General features: G+C 42.3%; 1 long non-coding RNA gene across 3 annotated transcripts in view; it reads left to right on the forward strand.

The window, feature by feature from the left end:
* LOC132593335 (uncharacterized) overlaps positions 1 to 8,606 on the forward strand; it is a 147,805-nt gene extending 139,199 nt beyond the window's left edge. The window contains exons 7-9 of one of the 3 annotated variants that reach the window (XR_009558640.1): positions 4,169 to 4,259; positions 5,348 to 5,384; positions 5,946 to 8,606. This is a non-coding gene — a long non-coding RNA (uncharacterized lncRNA). Of the gene's footprint in view, positions 1 to 4,168; positions 4,260 to 5,347; positions 5,385 to 5,647; positions 5,850 to 5,945 lie in introns of those variants that run through there. The other 2 variants (XR_009558639.1, XR_009558641.1) reach the window with 2 other exon arrangements.
* Positions 8,607 to 9,549: the final 943 nt, after the last annotated feature.

The raw sequence follows: 9,549 nt of genomic DNA on the forward strand, positions 1-9,549 counted from the left end.
ATATGGAGTCAAGTGTTGCCCATTTTCTGCTTACAATGTGTACTCTTAACAATTCTTGCTTTCAATCTCTCACTCCCTTTTCCTTCTGCACTGATTCTCTCTCACATCCAGTTGGTTTCAGGGCCTTGGCACTCCTTTTCCAGTTTCTCACAGTTGTAGTATATTCTGGTGTTATATTTTTTACATCATCTGCCACTTTAACAGTACACACACAATTTCACCATCCAAGCGAATGACAAAAATTCTTCTTCAGGGAATATCGATCGGGCTAATTCTTAGCTATGGCATGCAATTTTCTACTTGGAGAGGAGACTAGGAAATTAGTGTTGTGCCCTTTAAAAATAAACACCTGCCCAATGCGTGTATTCCACTGGTAATGTTTCTAGGATTCAAAGCCCACCTTCTAGAAATTTATCTAACTACAAAAATTCCTATATAGCAGGGAGAATATTATTATAGCAACACAAGTGTGACTGAGAAATGTTGTATTTCTCTATTTTTTAAAAAATTAACTAATATGAGGTCCCCATCTGGCCCATTTTTCATTTATAATCTGTATAGCACAGGGAGCTCAGCTCGGTGCTCTGTGACCACCTAGATGGGTGGGATGGGGGTGGGTGGGAGGGAGGCTCCAGAGGGAGGGGATATATGTATACATAGAGCTGATTCAGTTCATTGTACAGCAGCAACCAACATAACATTGTAAAGCAATTATACTCCAATTAAAAAATCCTCTATTTCCAAAAAATAAAATCTGTACTCTTAAAGATTCTTGCTTTCAATCTCTCACTCCCTTTTTCTTCTACACTGATTCTCTTTCACATCCAGTTAATTTCAGGGACTTGGCACTCCTTTTCCAGTTTATCACCATTGTAATGTATTTTGATGTTATATTTGGGAATATAAGCTAGTGGGAAGTTAAGTCTTGGTCACTGTTGGGGCTCCTTCCTTTTCCTTGATAGCCTCATGAGAATCTGGAGGCTTAAGTGGTACCCAGCAGGTAGGGGAGGTTGCCTAGTCTTTACTCTATTGTCATCATGGATATCCTCAGCCGTCCATGCCTGTACGCTCCCCCGCCGTCCAGGGAAAATTTGCTGATGGGCTACGTGTAGAGCACAGGAATGTCTGCCAAGGCTGTTCCTTGGTCCACGCAGGGGATCCAGCCTCCCTAGGTGTGCCTGGCCTTTCCCTCTGAGCTTCTGCCACTTCCCCAGAGACTGATCAGGGTCAAATACGCCCACTAGTTGAAGTATCTGCACACCTTTCTACCTTTCCCAAGCTGGGGAATGATATCTTCCTCTTTCCTGTCTTCCTATCCTTGGGCACATCCCTCCCTTGCCTTCTAGAAATATTCCGTTTCTTCTATGAGTTCAGGTGTTTACAAAAGACAGGGAGAGCCCAAGACTGTAGGCATAGTTTCTCTTAGCCACCAAACTTTCTTTGGACAAAGGGCTGGGGGAGGGAGAATATATGTAGGAAAAGAACTAAATTACCATCTGAATCAATTACTCTGACATACTTGGTGACAGAGTTCTTGCTGTTAGTTTGCTTCCACCTTTAAGCCAAGGAGAGGAGACATGTTTGCCATGCAGAGATATCAACATGTGATCTTGCTAGGTGACCGAAACAGCCTAAGTAGTTCAGGTACACAGAACTCCTCTCTAGGACTAGCTAGAAAGACATCTGGCTTATGGGAAAACTTGTTCAGGGAAAAAAAATGAGACAGGTTTGAACCAGGAAAGTAAAAGTGTTCAGCCATTTCATTAACGACTCATGGCAGGAAAAAGCAGTAGGGAGGCAGGGGGTGAAAAATCAGACATCATCTCAAAATTGGTGCTTTTGTCCACGCTTAGGGGTAGAAAAGGAAGTAACACTAAAGTGTAATGAAAGTACGTAGGTGTAGTCTCTGTATGGTAAGCGTTGGTGTGTTGGCTGTGCTGCTTTCCAGTATAAGCTCCAGGTGGGAGACATCTAGTAGATGCTAATCAACGAAGCTGTTCAGCCTTGGCCTTGAACCATGAAAAGAAGCGGTAACATTTTAATTCCTCAAACTAACTGCTACCCAGCTTTTTATCACACCACTAATCACCCCACTAAATCGGATGTTCTTACTTATGCTCACCCACTTAAAAATGGAACAGTCTTAATCCAGGAGGAAAGGGGTGGTGGTCTGGAGGTGGGTATGTTGTATGACACACCACGATGGGGGTAGGAAGGGGAGACCTAGAGCTACCTGGTGAGAGAGGGTATTTTTATGGGCTATACAAAATCCAGTACTGTGATCTGAAAGAAACAGTAACGGGATGTTGAGGTTACTTTTTCCATCAAAGTTTTCAAGGACTTCAAGCCAATTTCTGTGATAAATAAGGTATAGATTTTTGTTGTCTACTTCCTTCACCTAAAAGGTTAGTGGAAAGGCACATGTAGCATTACTGCTATATTCCATTAAATTTAAGTTAAATCATTATTCTATGTTCCACTAAAGAGAAAAAATACCATCAATTAAACTGACACACTATTTTCTAATCATTTAACATTTGTATATTATTGAAAACTATTTTGAGACTCATCTGAGGTATAGATTTCATTATATATCATATTTTTCTGTTCCTGTGTCTTTCTATGTGCATACTAAAACTTCAGTGCCGATTCATGGTGTAATTTTTTTGAAGACATTTTAAAAAACAACTAAACTCAACCTTTTTTAGCATCACCCATACACATAACTCCAGGAAATGATAGCAACATGAACAGCTATGACCAAGTATGAACACGCACAGGCTGAGCAATTATGTCAAAACCACGGCCTGATTAACAGCAATTGTAAGGTGTATCCCACTTAAAAAGGTGAAAAGTTTGCATCTCAGAATCAGTGAAATACAGCATTTGGGGATGAATAAAGCTTCCCTTTGCAGACAGTTTGGGTGTGTTTGCATAACTCTGCATTTTTCCCCTAAGGATATGCTGCCCTTTGAATAAGATCTTGTGCCAGACCTTCATGTTTAAGATGATGCTATCATCCATCATGAACTTGGAGTTGCTTTTCTAGTTGGGGGAGTGCAATAGTGATTCATGGACATCTATACTCAGCCTCCTTGCCTAGAAATGACCTTGGCTCAGTAAGTGTATTTTATTCCACACAATTCCAAATGCAGAATTTGGATGTGTCCTTGAAACCTGAGAAACCTTTACCCAGCTCCACGCCTAAGTTACAATCTGAAGGTGAAGTTGGCTCCTTGACTTAAGATTTCTGATCCGATCTTTCAAGCAGTTCTTAAAAGCTTCCACTGTTTGGATATCTCAAAGGAGCCAAGTTTGGAGGTGGGGTTTAAATGCTAAGGAGAGCCTAATTGGTATCAACCAAAAACATAGAAATTTGGTTATTTCCAAGAGGAATCAGAGAGAAGGTAGAGAGGAGACAGAGGTATTCTGTGAGGTGGCACAGTCAGTGGGAAAGTCCTAGTGATGCGACAGCTAAGAGGATTTGGAGAACAAGAATACCAGCTCCATTTGTCCACACTCTCTGTACCACCTGCTACGCACACAACGATCTCATAAAGGGGATGTGTGTGGTACGGAAAAGAAAACAAAACATTGTCTGGTTTCCATAGTTAAGAAAACCTAGTACCTAATAGTATGAAGGAAAACCCCTAACCTGAATTGATTCTGTGGAACCAAGAGCTCAGAGTCAAGAGTGAGCATGAAAACAAAAGTCTCTTACATAGTCTCAACAATCCTGGGGAAGGCCTTGCGGATTCCCTCTAAGTCATAGAATGAAGGTGTAGAAAGAAAACTACATTCTTTTCCTTAGTTTACATGCCAGCTTGTGCCCAGGTGGCATCTGGGTCCCATGCAGTACAACTCTGATGCCTGGCCAGGCAGGTGGACAGGTGAGGAAAGCAAGGGAAGGCAACGGGTCTGAGTCCAACCAAGAAGTCGGCTACCAAAGGACTTACATGGGTCTGAGGGTCTGGTTGCTCCTCGGGAACCAACTATGAACAAGGAAGAGTGAAAAACAGAGGACTCAGATGGTAAAAATAAAAAGAATGTGTGTTGTCAGGAAAAATAATCAGATCCTGGATAGCTACCCTCTTAGTATTCTCTTTGTAGGCTCCAGCCTCTTGGCCCCTGGCCTCTGGGTTACCCTACCTTCACTTCTTTCTTCCAGTTTCACTCGGTCGACCATAGATACTCTGCGGGCACCAGATCCTGCGGTGACCTGGCCAACGTTTGATACGACACTTGGGCTTCCTTCCAAGGTACCTCACTCTGTGTTTTAATCAAGGAGCCACTCTTATTTTCACTAGAGCAAGACTTTCACTAGATCTTGGCCATTGTCTTTCTTCCTGAAGTATCTGGCTGTAATCCTCCATTTTCATGATCAACAAAGCTAACTTGTGACCAGAGTTATGAATCCCCTCACTGCCAGGTCTCGATAGCCTCCAGCAAAGAACGCAAAAGCAGCCTGCCACCAGCTACCTGGCCAGGGAATGCTGGAGCTGAGCCATTCAGGCTCCAGAGGATACTACTCTTGGCTAGAGAACAAAGTAAGCACCGAGGAAAACAAACAGACAGAAACAAGTGTAAGTCCTACACCTGCTCTAGTCAGGAGCGCTCGGGAGCACGTCCTAGAGGAGGCTTGAAGGGCTCCCCTGGTAAGACTAGCTCTTCGTCAATAGACGGGAGTCATGAAGACAAAAATGCTCAGGGGGGAAAGTGAACCTGGTGTAGGGAGAAGCATAACCAAGCCTCGTTCCCATTCACACCATCCTCCAGCCACTTCTTCACCTTTTTTTTTTTGCGGTACCCGGGCCTCTCACTGCTGTGGCCTCTCCCATTGCGGAGCACAGGCTCCGGACGCGCAGGCCCAGCGGCCATGGCTCATGGGCCCAGCTGCTCCGCGGCATGTGGGATCTTCCCGGACCGGGGCACGAACCCGTGTCCCCTGCATCGGCAGGCGGACTCCCAACCACTGCGCCACCAGGGAAGCCCTTCTTCACCTTTTTGAGCAGGCATCCTAAGGCAATTTCTGAGCACAGGCTTCATATATAAATATTTACTTGTTTATCATATATGTGTGTGAGTGTGCATGACACAGAGAGATGAAAGACATAGGGGTTAATATAGCATGAAGAAAATAATAAACAATTAAAACATTAAAATATCTTGATAATCATGATGGCTTCATACTTTAAGCTAATATCTCAAGACACAATATACGCTTGTGGCAGGGATCATCATTAATGTGAACGCCTATAAACCCACGTTTCAGATGGTAATTTTACATTTCTTCACCTTCCTGTCAGATCTGATTAGCTAATTCGTTCTTTGCTTTCCTTCCTGAAAGGACTGATGCAGAACTGGAGCAGGGTGCTAAGCATGGGGTAAGGGACAGCTCTGCTGTCTTCTTGTGGTCTGCTTGCATATTGCATTATGATTGCATTCATCTTACCGTTTCTTCCCAAGAATCTTTTTCAGCCTCTTGACCATTTTGTGAGAATTGGTTGGGTTCAAACTTTATAATAAAAGTGCACACCTGCCTTTCCTAGGAAACCCTGCTCACAGCAGCATGGCAGACTGAGCATGGAAGCAATGCCAATACATGCACTAAACACTAACAGTACTTAATTACTTTCCTCATTTTTAGATTAAAACAACAGATGAGTAGCGGTCCTAACCCTTTCTTCCTGCGCCCTCTGGATTGTTTATTTAACCCACTGGCATGTTACATCCGAATTTGGAGACTACCATCTAAACGACTGAATTAATCTAATATGTAAACATTTGAGGAGTTGAAAAAAACTCAAAAGTTGGACCCATTTTTTTTTACTTTCGATTTAATGTAAATGTGAGGCAGGGTGGGGTGGATTTTGGGGGGGGGAAACCTAAAATTATGCCCTTATATATTTTTAAATCTTTAAGAATGTACTATTAAATCATTCCAGTAATTCTGTGATGCCAGCTTTAGACTGAAGACAATGAAAACTCTTCCAAAAGGAACAAAACAATAATTGCTAGCTGCACACAACGAGGCAGTCAGTGGCTATGTGATCCATCATAGATCCCGAAGCCAAAAAATGTGCCTGATGTTGGATAACGATGATGAAGTGTATCCAAGAACATAAAGAAAATGGACTGTGTTATTTTAAGGGAAAGACTGTCATTCCCTCCTCTCAAAAGTGGGAAAAATTATATTTCTTAATATAGTGAAACATTCAGACACCTTCCAGTTTACATAACCACTCAGATAATAGGCTGGACGACTTCTCACCTGTGACCACACACCTCCTTACTCCTAATATCTTGATTCATATTAGAATAAAGATACTGTCTCTCTAAAGAGTACACTGCTAAGATAGAGCATTATAAATATAATGTTTTTATTAAAGTTCAAGTCAGATTCCTTCTACTTGTTGGCTTCTATGGAAGGCTGAAAACCACTACTCTGAGGACCCAGAGTGACAACTTCAGATAGTTACAGTATAGCGCTTTCCTGAAAGCAGAAATTCACTACTTCTGTTTAGCTCTGAATCTTTGTACAATTCCATGAAGACTTCCTTAGCTGGATGAAACCTTCATAAATAAGACATTTTCCCGTATACTTCATGTGTCAAGTTTTGGCTGGGACTTCATAAGGCAAGGGCTCCATGGTGTTACTTTATCAGGTCCCTCAACCTCTGAGTTGCAATGATTGTGATGTTTGCTAATAGCACATTCCTTAAGTCAAGAATGAGAATGGATTTCCACTGCCCCCAAACATACCCCTCCTGGTTGTGTAAGGAGGAAAGAGAAAAGGGCAGAGTGAGAATAACAAGTTTGAGACTCCCTCAGAAAATAATACATGTTAATAGTAATCACACTGCCACCCACATTCAGTTGGCCAGGACTCATTCGTGGGAATACAACCTAACTGCAATGGAAGCTGTTAACTGCAACCTTCCCCTATGTCTAGAAAAGGAACTGTGTAGCGGACACAGCATGGTCTCGGTCAAGTATGTAATAGCTCCTCGACCTCAAGCGTAATCAGAGGATGCACAGCCAGACAACAGCAAGAAACCATTTCCTCTCATCAGATTGTCGAGAATTAGAGAGTCAAATGATACAAAGGTGAATGAAAATAGGAACCATCACAGACCACGGGTGGATGTCCGCACTCATTCCGGCAGAGACTCTCAGAGCAATAAGTGCATGTGAATACACACGTATCCTAGGACCCAGCGATTCTATTCTTGAGCACATGCCCTGTGATAACTTTCACTCAGATGCCCATGAAGACTTGTATAAAGATGTTCTCTGCAGAGTTACGGATGAAAATCATGGCAATCAAAAACTCCATCAATAAGGAAATGAATAAAGTGGAGCATGTTTTCAATCAACAGAATACTATGCAGTGATCAGAAGCACTGATAAATATAAATTTTCCTTTTACTCTTTTTATTTTGCACTATAGAAAACAACAAGAGCCAGTCACATATTGCTTTTCTTCACATTCATATGGAGAAATAACCTACAGGCCAAAAGAAGTAGTACCACATTGTGAAACCTGCAAATTCCAGAAGTGGACAGCTTGAAGACCACACCCTGGGGGTGGGGAAGAAAATAAATGTCACAAGAGAGAAGACGTGCATATTAAAATGGCAAGCTGGGGAGATGACCACTGTCAGTGCAACTGACCCAGATTGTAGGCGCCCTTTTTCTCCTGGCATCCACGGCCACCACCTCAAAGGGATGGTTTTTCATCTGAAGAACTCTTTTCAAATGCCACAAGAGTTGCTCTGAGGAGCAATGCAAAGATGTAGATATCTTTGAGATACTGAAGATAAACAGATCTCAAAGACGTAAGTGAAAGAAGTAAAACTGAATGAGATTTGTAGCAAATATTCTTTATGTAAATTTTTAAAAACATAATCACACTGTGTTGTTCAAGGATACACATTTTACAGAAATAAATGGAATTTGCAAGGACATACACAAGAATGGGTGCTTATGAGGTTGGAGGGGAACAGGATGAGGACAGAAAATAATATAATCCAAAAAAAGAGAAGGGCACACACGATTCGGTACTTATTAGTGTGGCACCAGCTGAAGAATCTGATCAACCAAATTCTGGTCCTCTGGGGCGTAGCTCCACCGCCTCTTTGTAAGCGTCCCGGGAACCACGGGAGAAATTTGGATTAGAGGTAATATTTTATGATCATTTCTTCTACTTCTGAATCACGTTTAAATCACATGTGTTTGGCCTTAGCTTCCTCACATTCTTTGAATACGATTCTGATAATAGTTCAGGAAGCAGGAGAGCTGAGGGGACCACTGGGTCATCTGGTCCGATCTTCATTTCACAGATAAGGAAACTGAGACTACAAGCAGTCAGGGAATCTTCAAGACCTCCTTTCAGTTTCTTGGTTTCTCTTTATATGTGAATTTTGCTTAAATTCATTTGAGGAATTTGTTTCCTTTTCTAAATACTATCTTTCCTCGCTGCAGGGTTGCTTCAAATTCAGAAAAACAAACAAACAAACAAAACCAGGGGGCTGAAGAGGATTCAAACCAAAACTATTTTAAGTGTAAGAATCTGGGCAGATAATAAAAACATGTTTTTTAACTCATTTAAATTGTGCGCATCTGCATTTATTTGTTCTCAGATTTTGTACATTCCGTGGGTGGTAGCCCAGGAAAAAACACACGGAGACATTTGCTTGGGGACTGTACCACATAAAGAGCATTACCACGGTGGACAGGAATGTGCAAGCCAAAACCCAGCACAAGTCAGAATCCAGATCCACAGTCAGTTGATGCCCTGGAAGGGTCCATGGCTTGCCTGTATCCTTTCCCTGTTGAAGGTCACGTGCTTCTTCACAGATGCAAAGATCTTTAGTAATACTTGCAGTTAACTACTGCTCTGTGTCCTGGTTACAATCATGTACTGCCAAGTTACTGTTTGGGCAACAGTTAATTATCAGCTGTCTCTACTAGCTCACAGTAAACATATTACAGTGTTTCATCACTCATGTTTTATTTAATTTCACTTGTCATCAAGGTCCTTGATTGGAGCTCGGTGATTTGGTCTGAGAGAGGTGATTTCTATTCCCGTTGAAAACTGCTTGTCATTCATTTCGTGCCCTGCTCCCAAGGCAAGGATGCTCCTCTCGCCCCCATGAGGCCAGGTCTGGCGCTCCCTCTGGCAACTCCCAGAAGGAGCTGGGGCCATGGATTGTAATTGCGATGGGATGGCAAGAAGCTAAATGAGAGACACATGGCGTTGCGGGTGGTATCATCTGTCTTCAGTTTATAATGACATTTCCAGTGTGGATTACTAACAAGAAGACCCCAGGACCACTGCCCAAACTTCATATGTGAAGAATTAGTGAGCTCCCACATAGGTCTTGTGAACAATGAAGAAAACTTTAATGATGAGATACAGTTTTTCATGGAGATGTTTGTGTTGTGCCGGATGCTCTGGCGATGATACAGAGCCCCCATCTTCAACACACAGAAACACATGCGAGCACATACACACACTGAGACGTGCCGGCTGATTTTCTCAGCACA

This window comes from Globicephala melas, chromosome 14 (assembly GCF_963455315.2).
Source record: "Globicephala melas chromosome 14, mGloMel1.2, whole genome shotgun sequence".
NCBI classification, from domain to species: Eukaryota; Metazoa; Chordata; class Mammalia; order Artiodactyla; family Delphinidae; genus Globicephala; species Globicephala melas.